The sequence below is a fragment of the Diceros bicornis genome, chromosome 18 (assembly GCF_020826845.1).
Source record: "Diceros bicornis minor isolate mBicDic1 chromosome 18, mDicBic1.mat.cur, whole genome shotgun sequence".
In the NCBI taxonomy this organism is placed as follows: domain Eukaryota; kingdom Metazoa; phylum Chordata; class Mammalia; order Perissodactyla; family Rhinocerotidae; genus Diceros; species Diceros bicornis.
The window spans coordinates 15839082-15862399 of record NC_080757.1 but is presented as its reverse complement, the minus strand read 5'-3'; the positions used below and the strand labels follow the sequence as shown (position 1 = coordinate 15862399).

At 54.1% G+C, this 23318-nt stretch overlaps 1 protein-coding gene across 1 annotated transcript in view; it reads right to left on the bottom strand.

Annotated features, from left to right (window-relative positions):
* Positions 1 to 23318, bottom strand: part of RTN4RL1 (reticulon 4 receptor like 1) — a 68823-nt gene that overhangs the window by 5947 nt on the left and 39558 nt on the right. The gene's annotated exons all lie outside the window — the stretch shown is intronic.

Below are 23318 nucleotides of genomic sequence, written 5' to 3'. Positions count from 1 at the left end.
TTTATTTAAAATTTTCCAAATAACAAGCAAAGCATGCATGCATGACACCAAGAGCATCTTGAAAGATGTCTTACTTATAGCGCCTTCCGTGTCCTCAAATATGCAACCCTCCTCTGTGTCTCAGTTTCCTCTTTTTTAAACAGCGCTAGTCGTCCCTTGCAGAGCTGGGGATGTACTGGGAGGACACGTGTGTGAGGACTGGGGAGGCAGCAGGGCTGACAGGCTCTGGGGCCCATGAAGCTGCCAGAGTGAGGCTGCCCCTCATTCAGGTCCACCTTCCGGCCCCTCCCCTGTCCCCGCCTCCTCGCTGGGGCTCCCAGGCTGTGGCTGCAAACCAGCCTTGCCTCGAGACTGTCCGGAGCATTTCCTCTGTAGCTTCCCTCTAATTGGGCATTAATTAGGCATTCGTTAATGGATCCTTAAAATAATTTATTTTCAGATGTGTCCAGACTGTGGTCAGATAATAGCCCCATGCTCATTATCGGACCAGCCTCATTATGGACGATTGTCATTACCTGCCTTTTTCCAGGGTTGCAGCTGCCCCAGGCGGCCTGGCAGGCACATTGGCGTCCAGGGGACAGGCTCCAGGCCTGTCAACCTCCACCCCGCAGAGCCAGGCAGCCATCTTGTCACTGCCTGGGTTGGCCTCCTGCTCCTTCCCTGCCAGCTTGGCCAGCCAGGCCTCTTGGGAGAGCCAGGCGCCTGGGGCAGCTCAGCTGATTCTGACTCTGCCAGCTGTGCCCAGAGCATGTAGAATAAGACAGCCAACCCTCCGGCCACTCGCAGCCGCCTGGCTCCCAGCCTCACACCGGCCACCCGGCAGGGCTCCCAGGCCTGCCGCTGCCCCAGCCGCCCGCCCAAGTTCAGGCAGGCATTGCCACCACTGCCACCCTCTCGCTCCTGGCAGAAATGGTGTCGTAAATAAGTGACAGCTCCCAGCTGTTGGGAGTTATGGGCTCCCAGAGAGTGGCAGCTGCTTCCTGTCCCCCTGTAATCACTCAGCTTCGACCGAACATTTCCAACACATAAAAATCATCGCACATAATTTGGTTTTTGCATAATTGGGTTCAGTTGCGATTTCAGAGCAATTATGACCTCAGCAGTGGTGGCAGTGCAGCTGTGAGGACCTTTTCTGGGCCGGGCCACACTCTATGCTGCCCCTGCAGTGCCTTCAGTCATTGAGACTGCTGGACAGCCTGCAGGCCAGAGGCTGGTGCCTCCTAAGCCTCAGTTTCCCCTCTGTAGGGGATGACTGCTATGCCAGCATTCCCCACATAGCCAGGGAGCTACGCCAGCGCTCCCCACATGGAGGCTCGGGTCTGACCTCCAGGCCCCCATTGCCCACCTTGGTCTGGCCAGGGGGCCCTAGCCCCGCAGAGGGAGGCAGGAGTGTGAGGGGATAGGAGCCTGGACCCCAAACCCCAGCTGACTCTCGGGAAGCATTCCCGCTGCCTTGAGCCTCCAACACCCAGGGCTGGGAGGAGGGCCCAACCTTCCACTGAGCCCACCACTCCCTCTCCCCTCTCTCAGCTAGCACCCTCACCCCTGCCAGGGCTGCTGTCTCCCAGGAGCCCTGCCTCAGGGAGGCAGCCACCCCGCCACTCTAGGGAGCCCAGGGCGCCCCTCTTAGCTTAAGGGCATTCACAGTGCTCACTGTGCTGAAGGGAACAGAGCCACGGCCACAAACCTGTGCTTGTGGGACAAGTGCCACACCAGACCCCCCCGGGGGTCTTGCCAAGACAAAGGCCTTTCCTTCCCTTAAGTCTGGCAGCAGAGAGATGCTCACTGTGGGGGCTGAGGGGAGTGTGGCAGGCTCAGCGCTGATACCACTCGACATTTACGCAGCTTATGGAGTTTATGAAGTGCTTCTGCTTGCGTCCCCCTGACCCTCAGAACTACCCTGTGTGGTGGTGGTGGGGCAGGGGGTTCTCCTGCCCCGACCAGGGGTGAGGGCAGACAGCCCTTCTGCCTGCTGTTGTGGCTCTGTCTCTCTGAGGCCTCGAGATGGGGTTCTCTGAAATGGTCCCCAGAGAAGCAAGGAGCCCTGTGGAGAGCAGCACCCCTCTCTCAGACAGGAGCCCCCAGGGGATGTTGGGGCACAGGGGAAAATGGGCAAAGACCCCAGCTTGGGTGAAAAAGCCAACTGCCCAAAAATCTAGGCGTGCGCTTAGCAGCTGACATGTGAACACACTTCGGCAGGTGGGAGGGGTCGGATAACAGGGGGTGGAATGAAGGTGGGACCCAGGGCAGGAGCCACGTGCCCTTCCTCTGACAGGGGCCCAGGGGAGGCAGGGACCCCAGCCAACGCTTGGAGCTGCTCTCCATCCTTCAGTACTGCCTGGATGCCAGGGAACCAGGCCAGGGAAGCTGCCCTTGCAGCTACCCCTGCCCCTCCCCTTGGGCACTGGGGTGGGTGTCAGCTGAGTCTGCTTCTCCACCTTGGAAACTGGTCCCACCTCTAAGGTCCTGGACCAGCCCTCCCAGCCAATCCCACCAGCCCCTGGCACACCCTGGCCCTGGATCGTCACCCTGCTGAGTTTCTTCCCAGGGAGGCTGGCTCTGCGTTGCTGCAGCTCCTCCTATGCCCCCTCCGTGTGGCCCATGGGAGCCCCGACCCGCTGATCGCTGATTAATGTACTAACAATGAGGCCGGTGCCTTCGCTGTGCATTTGAAGATTGCAAATTAGCAAGGATCCAAGGCTCCACGGAGCCTTGTACCCCTTCCCATCAGCCTCTTCGCCCCCTCCTGGGTGGGGCAGGGGTTGCTCTGCCTGAGGGGGCTCTTCCCCTCTTCCTCAGGCTCTCCTTCTGCTCGGCCTCTCCTCCTCCTCCTCCTCCAGCGGCACGCACCCAGCTGACTGCTCGGTTACTCCCAAACCTCCCAGCCTCCCACACGTCACCCGTGTCTCCATAGCCTCATTTGCTCCTTCCTCCATTCCACACTTGCCGCTGGAGTCCTGGAGTGTCCAAGGTGCCAGGGCAGGGAGGGGCCCAGGGAGGAACTGGGCGGGTCCTCACAGGTTCACTAGCAGATAAGGGGGTCTCACAGTACCAGGCAGTCCGGCCAGGTGCCGGGCCCAGAGTAGGTACCTAGGGGTATGTGCGTGTCGGGGGGAAGCTCAGGGAAGGCCCCTACCGCCCCTGTGCCACCTCCTCCATGAACACCTCTGCTCCCCTGCCAGCACAGAGGATGTGCAGAAAAGGACAGCTGGTATTGTTTACACATCCTCCTTTGTGCAAACCCCAAACCCCTCACCCCTAGGCAAGAACCTCACCCAGTCCACTCAGCAGCCCATTCATAAGATGTGCTTAATGACAATCGCACAGGGGCTGGACCTGGTGGGATGGATGGGAAGGGCATTCCAGGCACAGGGCACTGCATGTGCAAAGAGGAAACAGGTGGCAGCTCTCCATCTTACCCCAGCCCCTCTCAGCCTCTAAGTAGCCAGAACTCCCAAAGAGGCAGTAACACCAGCTCAGCTGGGTGGGGGGAGGCCAGGGAGCTCCCCACTGGGACCAGCACTGACAGGGCCCTGGCCAGCACAGTCCCAGGCCAGATGGCCAGTTTGGCAGGAGCCGGGCAGCTTCCCTGCCCCTGGCAGAAGGAAGGAAACTCACCAAGGAGGACCCAGCCCTAAGCATATACCAGGTTCTTTACATGCAATCCTCACCACACCCCCGTGGGTGTCACATCATTTCACAGGGGAGGAAGCGAGGGACAGAGAGGGAAGCAGTTAGCCAAGGCCACACAGCTGGTGAGCAGGGCGGTGGAGCAGGCCTCACCCCACTGACTTCTCAGGGGAGCTCCACGCTGTGTGGGCAGGGCAGCCTCATCTGAGGGCTGGTCAGGCCTCCCTGGCCCCAGGGTCTTGGGCCTGACCCTGACCTGAGTCTGGCACCTGTCGGCACCAAGGTGGCTGCCTCTCCCTACACCTGCGCAGGGACAGAGTGATAGACTGGCATCCTTGTGGGCCCCTGGGCAGGTCCATGGGACTCTCTGTGGCTCAGAGATTGGCCAGCCCTGTGGTCAAGCCTTCTGGCTCTGCAGCCGCCCTCCTCTTGCACAAGGCCGAGCTCCCCCAACCCCCTACTCTGACCCAGCCTTGCCAGATGCTCCTGTCTAAGCCAATCGATGCTAACCAAATGGCTCTGCTGGTCAGATAACGGCCTCAGGCCAGGCGGGCTGTGCTTACAGAGCTAGTGGCGCCTCAGGCCACTTGGCACTGTCCCTCCGAGCTGCAACCAAGCACAGGCCACTTCCTGGTGAGCCTCCCCCACCCCCACCCTGCCCTAGCCTGGCCCAGCCCTTGAGACAAGGAAGCCAGCCAGGGCAGAGCTGGGTTTCCCTCCTCGGCCCCCACTGCTGGACATGGTGCGTTGGGTAGGACTGCCAGCAGCTCCCTGTCCCACGGCACAGGGCAGTGGGACAAGCACAGGCTTTGAAGCCAGAGAGACCTGGGTCCCAGCTCCCCGATTTAACAAGTGTGTCCCCTTGCTTGTGTGAGCCTCATTTTCCTCACCTGTGAAATGGGTACAATCATTTAAAGCTCCACCTGGCCCTCTCTGTCTGCAAGTGCTGTATCCACCTGCCTCCTCCACACCTCCATCTGTCAAATGCAAGCCGTCCAAAGTTGAGCTGCTGCCCCCCGCACCTGCATCTTCTCCATCTCAGGTGAAGGTGGCTCCTTCATTCTGGCTGCTCAGGCCAAGAACCTCTGAGTCCTGTCAACTCCTCTCTCTCACCTCACACCCAATCCGTCAGAAATCCTGTCGGCTCAACCTCAGAATTTATCCAGAATCCATCCACTTCTCATGGCCACCGCCCCAGTCTGGGCAACCATCATCTCTCGCCTGGACTGCCGCAACAGCCTCCTGAGTGGTCCCCGTCCTCCCACCCCGGCCCCGACATCTCGGCTAACACAGCAGCGAAAGCGAGTCAGAGCATGTGGCTGCTCTGCTCACACCCTCTGTGGCTCCCAGCGCACTCACTAAGAACTCTCCAAGTCCTCACCAGGGTTCAAAGGCCCGCCTGGCACTTCCTCCCCTCCTTCTCCCCCTCCCCCTCTCCCCCAGCCTCACTCTTGCTGTTCTTTCATATGCTGGGTGGTCCTGCCTCCAGCCTTTTGCAGTGCTGTTCCCTCTGCCTGGAGCACTTCCCAGGATATCCCAGGGCTCCTGCCCTCACCAGATTCAGGTCTCTCCCCCGCCCCCTTCTCCGTGAGGCCTTCCCCAGCTGCCTGTTTCAAATGGGCCCCTTCTCTGTTCTTCCTTTCCCCATAACATTCGTCCTCTTCTAATAAATTATAGCATGTTTTTATTTATCTTGCTTATTTTCTCTCTCCCCCCACTGAGTGTCAGCTCCACAAGGACAGTGATTTTGTCTGGTGTGTTCCCTGCCGTACCCCCAGGGCCTAGAATGGTGCCTGGCATACAGTAGGTGCTCCAGAAGAAAACCCTAGGCCCAGGGCCTGGCTCACAGTAGGTGCTCAGTAAGCATAGTGGTTCTTATTAGTACTGAGGCCTCTGGAGTGAGAGCAGACTCAGCCTTGGCTCTCTCCCCAGGGCCCCCTGTCCATCGCAGAGGTGACAGGAGCAAGGAGAGCTCTGGGGCAGGGTGACAGCACAGGTTTGCCTGGGACTCAGGGATTTCCAGGGATGCAGGACTTGTAGTGCTAAAACCGGACAGTCCCAAACAAACCAGGACATGTTAGTCACCCTATCTGAGGGCCAAGACTGTGCTCCCCCCACCCCGCCAAAAACCCTCTGGGCACAGGAGGGGAGGGGACAAACAGGTAGGCAGGAAGCATGAGTGTTCTCCAGGACACCCACACCTCAGGCCCAGTGCCTGAGGCCCGGGAGGCAGGCCTGGGCCTAGGCGGAGCCTGTGTGTGTATGTGTGCACGTGGATCTGTGCAAATCTGTGTGTGACGTGGCCGTGTGTGCACGTGCATGCACGTATCTGAGTACACGTGTGCATATGTAAGCACACGCTGGTCTCTGGAGACCACGGAGGGGGCTGGCAGCCTGGCCCTTTCATCCTGCAGCATTCCTGAACTCCATCCCGGAGAGGGGGCAGGGCCCTCCTCCAAGCAGAGCGCACGCCCCGGCCTGTGATACCCCGTCTTATCTCCGTGCTCACTCCGGCTTTGCCTTCAGCTCCTGCTCTCCTCCTGACACGCTGAATTATGTACCCACTCCAGGTCCCTCCAGCACACCAGGATCACTCTCAGCTGGGAAGTGGGCGGCCCCTTATTGAAACAACCTTTCAGCTTTCATCTGCTGCGGCTAGTCCCCAGAGCAGGCCTGGTGGGGAACGCAGAGCTAATTGGGCTGCCAAGCTCTCAGGGGGCCTTGTTGGAGCAACCTCGGGCTCCCCTATCCTCTGCCTTTCCTTGTCTAGCCCTCCTCGCGGCGGGGGTCCGTGTGTGTGTATTGGGGGTGGCTAAAGGCTGGCACAGGCAGCTCTGTACGGAGGTACTGCCTGGGCTTAAGACCAGCCCCACTGGGAACACATTTCAGCTGGGCAATCTCAGACAGGTCACTAAACCTCTGAGGCCTCAGTTTCCTAGGCCAGGAGCTGAGAGTCAGACCACTTGCCTTATTGGGTATTGGAAGCTCTCAGTGAGGCTGTGCCCCTGACCTCTAGCCCAGGGTGGGCTGCAGGGGAGGTGCTCCCAAGCGTGATGATTGTGTTGCTGCTGCCGATACTGTTATCAAAGGGAGCTGCTGCCTGCCCCCTCAGGGATCTCCCCAACCCCCAGCAGACCCTGGCCTTCACCCCAACCGCCCTGGTGCTCCCAGATCCTAGGGGCCTGGTACAGGGACCTGACTGATGGGATAGCGAGTCAGGGCTCAACCCCAGGTTCAAGTTCGCTGCCAAGCCTTGGCTGCCCCCAGGGCACAGCAGGTGGGGACAGGGTCTTGACTTCTCTACTCTGTCCTCTCTCCCAGTCCATCCATCTTTACCTGGAGCCGCCAGCTCTCTGCAGGAAGCACAGGGCACATAGGCTCTACCTTCACCTTGTGAAGCCCCCCTGGGGCTCATAAAACGTGTCCTTGTTACTCAAATTTTCTCCTCAGTTTGAGGGCCCCAGAACCTGGGCTGTGGCAGGGGAACCTCTGCAGGGGTGGGACAGTCCTCAGGGCAAGTGTCTGTTGAGATGCCTGCCTGGGGGTCCCTGAGGGGGTGTGAGGGAGAGGGAGTGGGTGGGGATCTACCAAATTCTGAAAGTTTTGGCATTGGGTGACACAAAACAGGAGATGGGACTCAGGCTTTGAGAAGCAGGCACAGAACTCTCTGCCAAGAGCCCTTGTTCCTAGTCCCCAGAACGGCTACCCCTTCCTTGCTGTCAGTGAAAGGCATTCAGAAGTCGCATCTGGGGTATTAGTCACCCCATTCTGAATCTGTCCCCCAACTCCTTTATTCATGCGAGGATAAACAGCTGCACGGTTGGTGCTGCGACAGTAAGACATGGCTTCTTCCCTCACGGAGCTACATTCTAGGGAGGAGACGACTAAACAAAGGAACCAGACAGACAAGCCCAGAATGACAAAGCATGGTAGGGACAGGCGACACGGGAGGGGGTTAAGATTGAGAAAAATGGAGGGACTGACCTCAGCTTGTGTGCTCACAGAGGGCCTCCCTGAGAAATGACACCTGAGTTGAAACCTAAAGGATAAGAAGGAGCTGAGGAACGGTCTTGCAGGCAGAGGGAACAGCAGGTGTAGAGGCCCCAGGACAGGACCGAACTTGCTGTAGACGAGGGGAGAGGGGCAGAGATGTGGTCAGAAAGGCAGGAAGCAGGCCTTGTAGGGCCTTACAAGCCTCAGTAAAAAGTTTGGATCTAATTCTGGGTGTGGCAAGAAGCCACAAAAGAGCCTGAAGTAGGAGCGACATGATCGGATTTGGGGGGCTGCTAGTGGAACATGGATTGAGGGGGAGCAAAAGGGGAGGCAAGGAGGCCTGAGGCTGTTACGGTGAGATGGTGGCTGTTATGGGTCAGGGTCCAGAGAAGTAGGGGCCATGGAGACAGAGAGCAGTGGACAGATTGAGAAATGTCTGGGATGTAGAACTGACAGGACATACAGGTGCACCAGTGCAAGGGAGATGGGGTGGAAGGTCCACGGGGTGGCTCTGAGAGGATGAGGGTACAGAGAGACTGGAGGAGCCTAGGAAAACAGGGGTGAGGGCCAACAAGGGCTCAGTTTAGGACATACACAGTCTGGGAAGCCTTATAGAGATGTTTAGTTGGTGGCAGCCGGATGTACAAAACTGGAGCCCAGAGGTGAGAAGCACACTGGGGAGTCCTCGGCATGGAGACGGTACTTAAATCCGTGGGATGGATGAGGTCAGCAGGGGATTCAAGAGAGAAGACACAAGACTGAGGCCTCTGGCAACACAACAATTCTGAAGAAGGAATGGCCAATGAGGTCAGAGGAAAGCCAGGAAGTGTGTGTGATGGATGCCAAGAGTGTTTCAAGAAGGAAGGAGGAATCAGCCGTGATGAGGGCTTCCGAGAAGTTGACATGAGGACAGAGAAGTGTCCAGTTGATTTGGCAACATGGAGGTAATTGGTGACGCTGGAAAGTTTGTTTCTGCTAGAAAGGTGGGGGCAGAAGGCATACTGGAGTGGGATGAAGAGTTACTGGGAGCTGAGGAAGGGGAGAGGGCACTGTATCGATCAGGACGGGCTAGGGCACGCTGACATAACAAGGGACCCCAGAATCTCAGTGGCTCGCAACAACAAAGGCTGGTTTCTCGCCCACGCAGGACAGCTGAGGCTCTGCTCAGGGACCCGGGTCAAGAAAGCACCCTCCACCAGAGGGAGAAGGGACACGGCCAACTGGCTTTCGTTTCAAGCGACACGTCACTCCTGCTCACGTTTCATTGGTCAAAGTCAGTAACGTGGCCCAGCTGTCATCAACGGGATGGGGAATAATACTCCCAGGGGAATCAGGGAGCGGTATTTGTGAGGCCACTCGGTCAGGAAATTTCGCTGTGAACGGGGCAGAGAAACAGGGCAGGACCTGGAGGGGCACGGGGTCCAGGGAGTTTGTTTGTTTTTCAAGATGGGAGGAACTAGAGCCTGTTTGCATGCTCATGAGCATGATTCTGGAGGAGAGAGAGAAAAACTGATGCACTGAGAGTGAAAGGGCCAAAGAAACAGACACCCAGAGCTCCAAAGGAACACCTGTGCTGTAAGAGGAGGGAAGATGGTACATGCAGATGAGAAGATGATGGAGTCAGCCTCCAAGGGCTTCTCTCTGCTCCATGAAGTAAGAGGGGGTCACCAGCTGAGAGTGAAGGTAGGGGAGAGGGTGGGAGTTTGAGGAGAAAGAAGACAGAATGAAACAGGCGTTCCACATGGTGAGAAAAAGCTACCCTAGTCACAAGAGAGGTTTGCGGGGGATGAAGAAGTAGAAGGTGTTTGCAAACACAGGTTTCCCATGCGCACACCCCAGCCTCTGCCCAAGTTCTCCTTACCTCTTGTTGGACGATTGGGGCTATTTGGCCCCCTCCAATTAAGTCTGCTCACGTCACTGCCCTAATCACAGTGCATTAGCTCAGCAAATACTGACTCCACCCCTTCCTCTGGGCCAGGTACCATGCCAGGAACGCTCCAGGGACAAAAGACCAAGTTCCTGTCTTCCACGAGCTGACAGTCTTCCCCAAATGCCTTCAGGATAGTAAGCTGTGGACATCTGTCACTCTTTTAGGCCACCCAGCTGCTAAACCCTCTTCCTGTATTTGGGAGATCTCCCAGTTTATGTAAATGAGCCCTTCCCTCCCAGTAGAAGCCAAAAGGGTCAAGTCCTCATTTTCCCAGCCTCCCTTGGAGCTTGGGCAAGACCCATAGCCTCTGCCACTCAACACACCTACCCCAGACTCTGAACTGGGAGTTAGTGATGGAAATAAGCAGGGCCAAGCAGGATCCATGCTTGCAAGGATGGCAGCAGTGGCAGAGCCAACGTGGGCAGCGGCTGTGGGGGGAACATTGGAGGTACAAGCTGGAGGTGACTTTGCTTTCCTTTGGGGTATTGCACTTGCCTGTGAAGCCCCCAACCCTCTAGGATATTCTGGGAATTACCCAATATCCTTTAAATGGATCTGCTTTTTTTTTTTTTTTTGGTGAGGAAGATTTGCCCTGAGCTAACATCCGCTGGCAATCTGCCTCTTTTTTCCCTTGAGGAAGATTAGCCCTGAGCTAACATCTGTGCCAATCTTCCTCCACTTTGCATGTGGGACGCCTCCACAGCATGGCTGACGAGTGGAGCAGGTCCGCACCCAGGATCTGAACATGGGAACTCGGCCCCCACCCCCCTGCCCCAAAGTGGAGCGCACAGAACTTTAACCACTCAGCCACAGGGCCAGCCCCTAAATCTGTTTTTTAATTTAATTAGTCAAGGCTGGTGTCTGTTGGTTGCAAATAAGAATCCTCACTGATGTGAGGTCCCTCCAGCTGAGCATGGCTTACAAGCCCATCCGTGGTCTGGCCCTGGACCCCCACCGCCATTCCCACTCGCCCCTACTCATCTCAGCTCAGGGGCTTCTCACTCCCTCCTCCCTGCCATCTTATGGGAGCAGCTCCCCAAGTGCCCTCTGGGGGACCACTCCCTCCCCCCCTGCAGGTGATTCAGGAGGCAGGGCTATCAGTCAGCGGCCAGGCTCAGCCATTAGACTCTCCCCCAGGAATTTGAACCTGAACCTGAAGCAGAGTGACTTGGCTGGAGCTGTTTCACCCTGGTGGGGCCATCCTGAGGACATTGCCCTCGAAGTTCTTTAGACCAAGACCCCCAGAGCCAGCCTGGTTCTTGCCCTCCCCAGAGCTGGGCTGCTCAGCTTCCCCTTTGGGTCCCGTTTTCTTTCTGCAGAGGTCCACCCAACACACCTCTTCACAGCTATCAGGATACAAATTTCCTTCAGCTCTCAGGCAGCCACGTGCTTTAGAGGAGCTGGGCTCCTCCCCAGCCTAGGGAGTGGGTCTTTATTAGTCTACTCCATTGTCAATGATTGGTTTAGACAGGAGCATGTGACTCTATTCTGACCAATGAGACACAAGGAGAGTCTGCTGAGGGACTTCTGGGAAAATTTGTCTTCCTCTTGAAAAGGGACACAAGGAAGGGATGTTCTCCTTTCCTGCCTCAGAGTGTGGTTGGGTGAGGATGAAATGCATGGTGATGACACATGGTCTTTCAACGATAAGGGGACCAGCCTAAAGGCCAAAGCCAGCTTGGTGAGGACTACAGAGCAAAAAGATGGAGAGAACCTGATCCATAATGACCTTACTGAACCAGTGAGTCAACCAATCCTGGGATCTGCAAACTGCTTGGTCTATGACATAATAAGTCCTCTTCTTGTTTTAGCTATTTTGAGTTGGGTTTTTAATTACTTACAGCCCCAGGTGTCCTAACTAACAGAGCTTCCAATGAGTTCCTCTTTTGCTTAGTCAGACAGACCAGATTTCTCTTGCTTACAACCAAAGTCTAGCTTATGCACCCGGTAACTGCATGACTCAGCTCAGATAGGACCTGCTCCAGGAAGCCTACCCAGACCTTCCTTCTGGGTTAGACCCTCCACCTCCTCAGTGCTGCCTCCTCTCACAGCACCCACCACTCTCTTAAAGCCGCCTGCCTCCACCACCCGAGATGCGGAACTGCTGGGGTGTCCAGTTGGTGCCCGGTACCTAGAGCTCAACCATGCATGTCTGGTGAGTGAATGAATGAATGATTTAGCTGATGTAATTCTAGCCAAAAGCAAGAAACCAGGTGCTTTAGTTAGCCAAGGTGACCTTATTGTGGGTAAATGCAGAGATACAGTACGTTTTAGCAGCCAGAGGACCCCAGGGTAGGTGCCTCATGCCTAAGAGGTTAAATGAGTTTACCACGCATTTCAGGCCTCGCCTCACAGACCTTTCTCTTTTGACCCCTCTGCAGAATCTCTCCTGACTGACCACTTAAGACACCTGCAGGGAAAGCTTCAAATATATCTGCAGTGTTCTGGGTCTTCAACTGAGCGGTGGGCTCGGGGATGTTAATTTTCTTATTCTCTATATCTTATACGTACTACATTTTGATGCATGCGGTTCCTATTTAATAAAAGAAATAAATCACGCAAAAAAAAAAAAAAAAAAAAAAAGACAACCTGCAGAGTCTAGTTGAGAATTTCAGGTCCCAGGCCTTAACTTGTTCCTCCTCCCTGCTGGCCTGAGCCCTGCACTTTCTCCAGGGACCCACGTCTGTCCAGCCACCAGCACATGCCATCCTCTAACCCCGAGTCGGGAGCTTCAGCCCAGGTAACACTTGGCACGGGCTTCCCGGTATGGTCCCCAAACTATTATCTGCCATAAGGTTTTTCTTTAAAGTCACTCTTCACCATTTATTTTAATTTTAAAATAATACTTATCAATTGTGGAAAATGTGAAAAGTAGAGAAGTAAAAAGCAAGAAAAATCACCATGATCCCATTACCCTTGACAACCATCGACAGTGCCTTGCTGTACTTTCTTTCAATACTTCCTCCCTTTATATAGGATATATAAAATTTAAATAAAAATTTTATTTAAAGCAATAAAATTGGTATCATGCTATATATGCAGCTCTGTATCCTGTGTTTTCTGCTTAACTTAGACCGTTCATTCATTCAGCAGCTCTCCAAGTGCCTCCATCGCGAGGTTCTGCACTGAGGCAGCCATGGGGAGCCAGCAGGCAGTGAGCCCACCCTCCAGGAGAGCACAGTCTGATGAGGAAACAGTCATCACACGGCCACATCCACATATAATCACACCCTGTGAGGAAGAGGACAGAGAGAGATATCCAGGTAGCTTTGAGAACCGTGGGGGCTCCCCTAGTCGGTGGGGGTGGGAAGGCTGGGAGAGTTTGAAGATTAGAAGGACTCCACTGTGGGGGTGGGTGGCTCCAGGCAGAGGGAACAGCATATGCTGAGGGCTTGAGGCCAGAGAAAACACACAGTTAAGTAACAGAAGAAAGGTGCAGTAACAGGAATAATTTTTAGAGACTGCAGAGTACCCCACTGTAGGGACAGACCATAATTTATCTGTAGAGCATCTAGATTGTTTCTCATTTTTCATTGTTATAAATTATCATGGCAAAATTGGTAATATTAGTTGCCTCCTGGGAGCTGCTGGGAGCTTGGGGACTGGGGTGTGGGGACTTCACTGTATACCTGTCAGGAACTTCTGATTTATTACCATGTGAATGTGCATATTGATTGTTTTAAGAGTCAGTTAAATTAACACTAAATAATGTTGGAATGAACATCTTTATGCATAAAGCTTTGTTTAAATTTCTCATTCTTTCCCTAAATCAGAGATTCATTGCGTCCAAGTCCTCTTGACGCACAATGACAAGTCACCTTCCAGAAAGTTTAGCCCATAAAGCCTTAAGTTCTACACTCAGAAAATCACCAACCATGGGGGCTTTCAGAGACGCAACCCTTTCCTCTGTTTGCCTTCCCACCTAGACTGAGCTACTCGAAAGAGACAAGAGCCGTGTACCTCACATGGAGAGGAGGAGGTCTCTGGGTGAGGAAGTCAGACCTACCCATACTGGGGGCATCCACATACACTCATTGAATGTTCCCTCCAAAATTATTAGGAAGGTATTCATATCCCTATTTTATAGCTGAGAAAAACAAAGCTCAATGAAGTGTGGTGATTTGCCCAAGATGGTGGAGCCAGGACTCAAACCAAGATTGATCTAGTGTCCAACCACAGGAAGCGAGCTCTCCCTCCTCTGAGGCCGCTGCTGCCTCTCAGAGACCCTCTCCCAGACTCTCCCCCGACAGTACCCCAACAGACAGCTCCCCCACCTCCCATGAGCTGTGTCCTTGCTCCGTTGCCAATAACTCCAGTCCTCCCCTGTCTTCATTATTTATTTCCTTTCCTTGTGCTTCACACTCATGAGGCTGGGACATGGACAAGGCAGATGGGGAAGGAAGTGAAAATTCTGTGTAATACCATTGTCTGTATCACAAAACTTGTCTTAAGTGCCAGCCCCAGGGATTTGCTGGAGTTGGTGTGACAGAGGTGGGGCTGAAGGTCAGATTAAATTGGACTAGTAACCCCAGGGGTACACTTGAAAGCTGTTGCTAAAGAAAGCATTTCCAGCAGGAATGTGAGGCGGCAGTGGGCAGCAGGCAGCACACAGGCCGACTAGCCAGGTCAAGCCTGCTTAGCCGGGCTTGGTGGTGACAGGCCTAGGTTCACACGTCCTCCCCCAGAAACCTGAAATCTTGCCTTTTTCCCCCAATAATGAGTTGGTATAAAAATGGATCTTGAATAAAATTGTGTGCAGTTTTCAAATTTCAAACTGCATTAGTCAAAATATATCAAATTTCCATGTGCTGACTTACCACCTGCTCAAAATCTGATCCATTTTCAGCTGGAATATGTTGAAATATGAATCACCTCCGAGAGGAAAAAGGGAAAAGAAGCAGAGGGAAGGCCCTCTCAGAATGTGCCAGTGGGCGAACCGGAGTCCTGCGCTCCTTTAGGCTCCCCCAGCCTCTCCCCAGCAATGGCTCCTGGGTGGCCCAGTGGGTGGGCCGTCTATGGCACAGTGCACAACATGATCAGTTCAAGTCCTCCAACCTTTTAGTAAGCAGCTACTATGTGCTGGGTGCTCAGACTCCGAGAGAGGCGACCTCTAATAATATTGTTAAATCCAATAGTGACTTCCTTGTCCTCGTCTACTCACTCTCTTAGCAGCACTGGATACAGTCGGCCCTCCTTTCCAGAAACACTTTCTTCTCTTCAGAGATAAGGCTCTGCCGTTTTTTCTCCTACCTTGCTGGCTGCTCTCCTTGGTCTGCTCTGCTGGTGGCTCCTCCTCTGCCTGATCTCTACATATCCTGATTCCCCAGGGCTCAGCCCTTGGAGCTTCTCCCTCTCATAGCCACACCTATCCCCAGGCGAGCTCACCCAGGCCCCGGGTTTAAATACCACCTCCAAGAGGATGAAGATCAGACGTGTGTCTCAGTCCTGAACTCTCGACCAGCCCACCCAAGCGCTCGCCTGATATTGCTATGGGGATATCTAACAAGCAGCTCGAACTCAATGTCCCCTACAGGTGTTTCCCACATAGGCTTCCCTATCTCAGAAAATGACAACTCCATCCTTTTGGTTGCTCGAGCTGAAAATGCAGACATCATTCTATATTCCTCCCTTTCCTTCATTCTCTTTCCCTTTAATCCATCAAGTCTCGTTGGTTCTACTTTCAAAATATATCCCAAATCTGTCCACATCACTCCATCCCCACTGCCTGCACCCTGTCCCAGGTTGCCATCGTCTCTCCCCTGGACCACTGCAATGGCCTCCCTCTCTGTTCTGCCTACTTTTATTTCAGGCCATCACCACCCACAGCCCACACCACAGCCACAACCATCTTCAAAAACAGTAAGTGCTATCATGTTACTTTCTTGCTCGAAACCTTCCAGTGGCTTCCTATTGTACCAGAATAAAATGCAAACTCCTTACCAACCCACAGCGTCCTCATGACCGGCCCCATCACCTCACCAGCCCCATCACCTCACCAGCCCCATCTTGTGCCATTCTACCCCTCACTAGCCACACTGGCCTTTCTGTTCCTAGACCACAGCAAGCTCATTCTCGCCTTGACAGTTTTGTTTTGTATTATGGTAAGATACACATAACATAAAAGGGACCATTTAACCATTTTAAAGCATACAATTCAGTGGCATTTACTACATTCATGATGTCGTGCAACCATCACCACTATCTAGTTCTAGAACGTTTCCATCATCCCATTATGGGAATGGGGATGGGAAACCCCATACCCATTAGCAGTCACTTCTTATTCTTCCTCTCCACCCCTCCCACCCCTGGCAACCATTAATCTGCTTTCTGTCTCTGTGGATTTGCCTATTCTGGACTTTTCGTACAAATGAAATGATATATTTGCCTTGGAGTTTTATCACTGACTGTTGCTGTATGAACCACTCTGCCCCAGGCCCTTGCAAGACCACCTTCTTCTTAGCATTCAGGCTTTGGCTCAAACATCACCTCACTCTAAAGCAGATACCCCCCAATCCTCCCACCCCCGCCCCAATCACTCTTGATTACATAAGTAGCCTGCTCTATTTCCCTCTTAGCATTTAACACTCTCTGAAAGCATCTTGTTTAATTATTTGTTTACATGGTTATTGTCTTTCCCCTTCTCTGCTTGTTCCCTGTGATGTCCCCAGCCCCCAGGACAGTGCCAGACACCTAGGAGGCGCTCAACAATTATTTGCAGATTGAGCGAACAAGTGCACTACTAGCCAGCACCGTGATGGAGCCATCTACAATGCTGTAGAAACATGGATGAGGGAGGAAGCAAGCAGTGCTGCCAGGGAGTGGAGGAGTCACAGAGGGAAGGCAGCCTCCAAGGGGGAGTAGAAGCTCAGCTGGCATTCAAGGGGGAAGAGGGAGGGCCTTCGGGTAGGACAGAACTGCATGGTCAAAGGCCTGGAGGCAAGAGACAACACGTCCAATTCGGAGTCCTATGATGTCTTTTCCTCTAGTTGGCCATTTGTCTCCTAATTGCTTCCCCAGCCTCCATGGAGAGGAGACACGATATATGTCCAGGAGCTGGGTTTGATACAAGATGTAAACTACCAAGAGGACAGAAAAGGTGGAGTTTTTTTCATTTGCTTCTTCTCTCCCCACCCTGGTCCTAGCACGTGCTGGACACCCCTACAGATACAAAGGAAAACAGGCTGGTTCCAAGTTTCCTGATTTTGAGTCATCATCAACCACCTTTAAGAGATGGGAAGGTGGGAGGAGATGATGATGTATAGTATAGACAATTGTCAACTGTGTTTTGAGGATGGGGGTTCCTAGGAGGGAGGTAGAGCTAGGATGGACCTGGGGACCCCACGCGGGCCCTCCCTGGCCTTAGCTTTCTGAGCTGAGCCGCCAGCCCCTCTGGGCACTCAGCTATCTGTGAGCTCTGCATCCTTCATTTCTCCTGATTGAATCAGGCCCAGCTGACCCAGGCCCTGTGGCTCTGGGAGTCCAGCAGAGCTCCCAGGAGGGAGGCCCTTCCCCAAAGCCAGGAGGCTCAGGAGGGCAAATTCAATTGTGCACAAGGCAGGAGCCATTAACCTGTCTGTGGACTGTGGTGCCCCCACCCTCTCTCCCCTCTGCCAGCCGGGCCTGTCCAGGCTGCCTCTGCCGGATCCCAGCCTCCTACTACCTCAAGGGCCCCCTGCTGCCCCCGGGCTGTGCCCAGCCTCCTCTGTCCCTCGGTGCCCTATAGCTTCTATCATCCCTGCCTCTAGGATCAGAGAGGATTTTGAGCTAAGAAGTAAAACAAATCCATGAGGAATTTGCCCCCTCCTTGGAGGCAAGCCTGGCTCTTAGCCCTTCCTGCCCCTCAAGCTCCTGGGTGTAATCCACCCTTAGGAGTCCTAATGGGGAAGAGGCCCTGGAAACAGGCTGGGACCATTTGAGCAGAGAATTCTGAGGTTGCAAATACCTAAAGCATGGTCTAGAGCTGTGCTGTCCGGAAAGTAGCCACTACCCACATGGGGCCGCTGAACACTTGAAATGTGGCTATTTCAAAGATTTAGTACAAAAAACAATGCTTGCTATATTGATGACATGTTGAAAAGGTAGTATTTTGAATATATTGGGTTAAATAAAAATATTTTAAAATTAATTTCACCTTTTGCTTTTTACTTTTTTAATGTGGCTACTAGGAAATTCCAAGTACATATGGCCCACACTTCTACTGGGCAGAACAGGTCTTGAGTGATGGGCACAGGCTCCGGGTGGGCATGTCTCCTTGGCCCATGGACTCCTTGCCCTTTAGGGAGGGGACCAACAGGAAGAGGGCCAGAGCTGCACTCTCCAAACGGTGGTAGTGCTTGAAGGAAACCAGACACTTACTCAGTGGGCACCCCTAATTGAGCACAGCTGGAAGACCAGTGACTTCTCCATAGAAGGAAGGATGTGCCCAGAAAGGTACTGGAGACAGCTCCCAGGAGGGGCGTGGCCTGGAGGCAGCCCCCACTCCCCAGAAGGGGTGTGGCCTAGAGTGGAAAGCGAAGGAAGGGCTTTGCTGTCAAAGGTTGAGCACCTACCTGGTGTCAGGTGCTGCACAAGCACTGGGGACGAAGGTGTGGGCAGGACAGACCTGGTGGCTGTCTTAGAGTGGCTCATGCTCTCATAGGGGTGGCAGGCCCACAGACAGCTCCCTGTGGCCCCTGGGGAGAAGGGGCAGTGACAGGGCAGTGCCCAAGAATTCGAGAGCCCCAGGAGGCAGCTCTGAGTAGAGAGCAAACAGAACTATCTGGGAAAGTTGGCCTAGCAGATCCCCAACCTAAAATGCCACAGACCTGAGAAGGTAAAGAGGAGAGGGAGAAAGAGAGAAGAGGAAGAAATAAAGGGAGACAGAAGAAAGGAGAGAGTCAAGAGAGGGAGCAAAGAAAGCCAGGTGCCTCTGGGGGTGTGGGCTCTAACGCCAAAAATCACTGACGATGTCCCACCAGAAGAGGATCTGGGTGGTTAGCAAAAGAATGTCTAGAATGGGACTGAAGAAGCCCACTGGAGGCTCCCGCCTGGGGAGGGGAGGGGGATGGGGTGGTAGGAGGCTGCCCAGGGTAACATGTCCTCGCTGCAACAGGGAGCTGTGGATGGCACCATGAGGGGATAAGCCAGGTGCCTGATGGAGAGGGAGGGGCTATAATGGGTCTGCTGGGCAGGCCAGGCTGGGGCATGACTGGTCTCACTGTTGTTTCTTCTCCAGTGTCCCCGAGAAGCCCTCTGAAGGGACACCCAGCACATTCACCGTGGAGGAGGAACGCGGGTGGGGAGCACTTCTGAGTGGGTCTGGCTGACCCTCAAGGGTGCAGAGGGGAGTTAGCTCAGGGCAGAGTTAGCCCAGGGCCTCTCCCAGTTTGCTCTCCTGGCAAAATCCTCTGCCCCCATCTGGGTCTCCTGGGAGGGGCCCTCCTGCCCTCAGCCCTGCCAGCCACACATCCAGCCCACTCTTCAGCAAGTCTGGCTCCTTTGCCTAAGGATTTTCCGCCTTCACCTGGGCTCCGTTTATCAAATGGCCACACACCCACTGTGGAGAACCTCAGCTTCTGTCTTCCCCCACCCCCGAAAGGGATGACTTGCTTGCCTTTCCTGCTTGAAAGCCTAGGGCACCCTTTTAGGCTCTCCACTAAAGCTCCGCTTCCTGCTCAAGATCGGGCAGCTCGTTTAGGCAGCCAGGATGGGGAACAAATCAGGAGCACCTCGGAGCTAATGAATGATCCGAGCCTTCGGCTCCGGTCAGCAGCCCCCAACAGCCTCCGCGGTCCTCTGTGATGGCTCATTATTCCAGTATTCCCAGGAGACAGATGGAATTTTCCCCAACATCGCCTAATTACATTCCAGCTCTACATGATACAGTGACATGCGTCCAAGCCACACACGATTCCCAGTAAGACTGGGAGGAGAACGTTCCCAGAGAGGGTGCGGACGGGGCTGTTTTCATCTTGAGGTGTGAGTTGAGAGCTGTTACCTGGGGAGGCTCTGGGATGCGACCTTCTCCCCAGTCAGGAGCAAGCCCCCCCTGGATGACTGACAGAACTGGCCCTGAGGCCACAGAGGGACAGAGAGAAGAGACTTCAAAGGGAGGATAGCTTAGGGGGAGGGGTGTGTGTAGGAAATGTGTTTCCTGAGCACCTGCCACAGGGATGGGAGAGGGTTCTGATCGGGAATCTCAGGAACATTCCAACTTCTCAACACAGGCCTCCCCCCGCCCCGACTGATTCCTTCCCTGTGCCAAGTGGAGCTTCCCAGCGTGTTCCCAGCCTGGGAGAGTCCCGGGGATGGGGGAGCGAAGGCTCTGTCTTCTGGGGCCCTGTCTGTGTGGCCCCAAGTCTCAGGGACGGTCCCCACCCACCAAGAGAGCCAAGGGACAGTGACTTGGAAGCTCCTGGAGGACAGAGCAGGCTCCTTTGCCCCTCCTCTCCCTCCAGCCCCTGGTCTGTCCCCCAGGAACCACTGCAGGTCCCTGGTTCACAATCTTAGCTGGTCCCAGCACTGTGCCTGCCCCAGCATTATTCTATGCCACCTTCAAGCTTCCTCTCCCATTCCCCATGGAGGCCTTTCCAAACCTTCCCCTCTCTCCTTCAATCCCTACCCTTGGCCTCCTGGCCTGACCCCTCAACGTCTCAGCATCCTCACCCATCAGGCCTTCTGCCTGAGGCTGGCTCTGGTCCTGTCCTCTCACCTCTCCTCACCCCAAGGTTTTAATTCAAATGCCTACAGGGGCTACGCAGGAAACAGGAAGGGTGAGATGGGCAGGTAGGATGGGGCAGGAGGCAACCCAGAAACCAGGCCCTTCAGAGGGCCCCAGACTCCAGCCACAGCTGTCTTTCCAGGAGCGGGGCCCTGCCTTATCAGGTCTTTTGATTTTGCCAGAGGCTGGGAATCAGGATTTTTACATGCAATTGGTTGACAGCAAATTCAACAAAAAACAAAACACTGTGGGCCAACCCAACTCCACCTGCAGCCTGATTCCGCCCAGGGCCGTGGTTTCTGACAGCTGCCTCCGGGTCTGTTCTGGTGTGCCCCCTCCCTCCAAATCTTCAGTTCCCCGCCTCCGCTATTGACTGCTCCCTCTCTGTCCAGAACCTCGCTCAAGTCTCTCTCATTGAACAGCAAACCCCGCCCAACCAAAATCTCCCTGTGGCTACCGCCTCTCTCCTCTGTCAGCAAACTGCTGGAAAGGTCTGTCCCCACGTGCGGTAGGCCCACTTCCTCTCTCGGCTCACTCTCTTCAAAGCCCCTGCACCTAGGATTCTACCTCCTCATGCACAAACTTCCTGCTGTACCCAAATCCAACGGTTTCCAGTCCCTATCTTGGCTCAACTGCCCGTCTACCTGAGATGCCCTCCTTCCCTCATCTGCCTGCTAATTCTCACCAGTTCTTCAAAATTGGCACAGGCTAAGGGGGATTCTCATTGCTTTGGGCTTACCTAGACCCCTCTGTTCATTCAACATGGCTTCATAATTGTCAGTTTGCACGTAGGTATCTATTGTTATGTGAGAGACTGAATATACCAACAGGCAATGCCAGACCAATATAAAAATAGAACTCTGACCCCCAATCTCAGCAACCAGTCCAGAAACCATCCCGTTGTCTACAGGAACCATCCCAAGAACCCAGCCTTCTATCTACAAGTCAGACTTGGAGGAAATCAGACCACATCGCTAGCAAACAGTCCAGGAAGCCAAACAGTAACTCCTGTGACAATCAGCCCCAAACAGCCAGGACTTGATTAGCTTCCCTAATTTTTGTCTCCACTTCTGACTTGGGGCCAACCAGAGAAAACAAAATACGTTCCCCTAACCAATGACATATGACGCCCTGCTTCTGGTTAGACCGCCACCAGCTTCCCCTGCCAACGGCCTGAGGTCAGGGCACACCTGAGCCCTCCCTTTCTCCACTCGAAAGCCTTCCCACTCCTCAGCCTGCCTCTGACTCTCTGCCCAACACGGTGAGATGGTGGCTGACTTCGTTGGTAAAGCAAGCTCTGGGTAAATGGCCTTTACCCCTTCTCATTTGGTTGGTCTCCATTTATTTCCACACGTGTAACAGACCACTGCAATCATGAAGACTTAAAACAGCACCATTTCTTTCATGACCTCGTGGCTCTGTGGGGAAACGGGCTCCACAGGGTGGTTCTTCAGTTGTTCTCACTTGGGGTTTCTCATGTGGCTGCAGACAGATGGTGGCAGATGCTGGGTTCATCCGGGCACTGAACTAAGATGCTGGAACACCTGAGCCTCTTTCCCTCCCCATGTGGTCTCCGGGTTCCTCCTTTCAATGTGCACTCTGCACGTGATCTCTCTAGCAGGGTAGTCGGACTTCTTACACAGTGTCTCAGATCTCCCAAAACAACAAAAAAGAGGTTCCCAACCTTCGTCAGGCTTGGGACTGGAACCGGCACTGCCTCACTTCCACTGCAAACACTGGTTAAATCAAGTTGCAGGCCTAGCCCAGATTCCATGTAGGAAGGGGACCCTCACAAGGACACAAATAGCAGGAGCCTCGGAGGCCATCTTTGGAGACTGGCTACCACGCACCCTCCCTCCCATTGACGCTGTTCCGGATCTCTGGGCCCTTGGCATCTAGCAGGGGGCCTGCCTGAGTCAGCACTCAGCAACACTGGATGACCAAGTGAATGGATGGATGGATGGTGGGCCCAATGGATAGACAGAAAGGCTTCACACTGGCTGCCCTGCCCCCAGGCCCACGCCAACATGTTTCGTTCACATAAACACATAAAAGCTCTCTGCTGCTTCACACTCCTCTATTTTTAAACCTCTCAAGCAGTAAGTGGTGCTTAACATTTCTTGAATCAGGGACCCCTTAGGGAATCTCATGAAAGCCGTAGGAGACCCTCTCCCTAGAGAAGCACGCCTCTGTATAGTCACTCACAATTCTGCAGCATATTAATGACGGCTGCCCTTTACTGAGATCTTTACCATGTGCCAGTGACGGTGCACACGCAGCACGTCCATTACCCGACTTATTACCCCAAACATGTTGCGAGGTAGATACTACCTCGCATTTAGTTCCATTTTATAGATGAGGCTCAGAAAGGTTAAGGAATAACTAGAAAGTGGCACTGGGACTCAGAGCAGGCAGGTCTGACTGTAAGGCCCACACATGCCCAACCACTGCACCACAACTTAGAAGGGTCCAGGATGCTCTGAAGTCCGTCTGTGAACCCCAGCTTAAGAATTCCTTCTCTTGGGCCGGCCCCGTGGCTTAGTGGTTAAGTGTGCGAGCTCCGCTGCTGGCGGCCCGGGTTCGGATCCCGGGCGCACACCGACACACCGTTTCTCCGGCCATGTTGAGGCCGCGTCCCACATACAGCAACTAGAAGGATGTGCAGCTATGACATACAACTATCTACTGGGGCTTTGGGGGGGAAAAATAAATAAATAAAATTAAAAAAAAAAGAATTCCTTCTCTAGGGCTCCCAAAGTCCCACTTCCTGATCTGGGTACCCTACCTGGCTTCAAGACCCTGAATAAGCCGGACCCACCCTATGCTCCCGGCCCCAGGATTTTTGGCTACTCCCAGACCACACATATTGCTCCCTTCAGCCTGGCCACCCCGACCCTTCTCGCCGTGGTCCCTCCCCTGAAATGCCCTCTTCCCCCTCTGTCTTCATCCGAAGGTCAAGGCTCCTTCTCCCTGGAGCTTTTCCTGACAGTCTGCCCCAGACTAGTGCCTGCTTATTCGCTCTCCTGCTTGAGGCTCTCATCATTTCCTGAGTAAATGCTAGCTTCC